Source organism: Gossypium arboreum, chromosome 10 (assembly GCF_025698485.1).
Source record: "Gossypium arboreum isolate Shixiya-1 chromosome 10, ASM2569848v2, whole genome shotgun sequence".
In the NCBI taxonomy this organism is placed as follows: domain Eukaryota; kingdom Viridiplantae; phylum Streptophyta; class Magnoliopsida; order Malvales; family Malvaceae; genus Gossypium; species Gossypium arboreum.
In genome coordinates this window covers 126,527,974-126,529,301 of record NC_069079.1, presented here as the reverse complement: position 1 = coordinate 126,529,301, position 1,328 = coordinate 126,527,974, and positions in this window count along the sequence as shown.

The following is a 1,328-nucleotide window of genomic DNA, read 5'->3' as shown; positions in this document are numbered from 1 at the left end:
CCTTATTACATTTAAAAGCCCAAAACCTCAAACGTAATTAAAAGGATGTCCAGTTCACCGAAGAAAATCAAACTTTCGAACGGTGGCCACTCCAATTCCCTCACGACCCAAGCCCACTATGGTTGGGGATTTCTGCGTGGATGAAAATAAAAGGGTGAGTTTGGGGAAACTCAGTGTAAGGAAAACCCATTCAAAGTCCAAGTCACTCAAGCCCATTGGGCCTAAGCCCATTCAGTAATAAGTGGTACTGGGTCGAGCCCTTTTCAGACATAATAAACCGGGCCTTAGCCCTTATTCAAATAACAAGATGGCCCATAGGCCCATTTCAAAATACATGCAACATCAATAACATATGCAAGCCCATTTGGGTAAAAGTGATCTTGGGCCAAAGCCCTTTTCAGACATAATAACCGGGCCTTAGCCCTTATTCAGATAACAAGATGGCCCATAGGCCCATTTCAAAATACATGCAACATCGGTAAACATATGTAAGCCCATTTGGGAGACTACTCAACCCACCAACCACTACACTCCACCCGTACCAGCCATACACTCCATGTGGGAATAGCTCAACCCACCCATTAACACTCCACAGCTTGCTTGCCTTGCTGCTCAGTTATCATAAATTGAGGCAAAGCCTCCAAGACGTGGACAAGCCACTTTCAGTACTTCCTCCGTCAATATCCCAGTCCCATGCATCGATAATAACAACATGGCATGCGAGAAATAACAACAATCAAACATGCATTTAGGTCAATTTAACCCTGGGGTATTTCTAATTCATCTACTAGGGTAAAACGTAAATTTTCCACTTTTAAAGGTATTTCAGTAATTTATCTATTTTAGGGTTTTTCATGCATATTCCTACTTTTCACGTACTAACGTAATCACGCATCGAGGGTTCTTACCGAATTGGGTCCGTTGGCCCATCATTCCAATTTTGGCCTATTAAGCCCAAAAATATCGAGGGCATAGAAATCATGCACTTTGCGGTCCAAACATTGCAGCTTACCAAAAATATTAATCGATTTACCTCACGAGCATTCGCGACACTCGCAAATCTACAAAATACCGGCCGGCATTTCGCTTTTCGGCTTTTGCCGATCTAGACTAAGAAAGAGGGTGTTAGTTACACACATTTGCGACGATATGTCGACGAGATCCACACACGAACCGCCTACAATTGGATTACTAACACGTTAATCTAACTATTCAAATACAAACTACGATTAATCCTTACAATATTCGCCAACCACACCTACAGATCATAGTAAGCTTATAAGAAATCAATAAGCAACCCATTAACAAATTTTTGTCAATGTTTACCA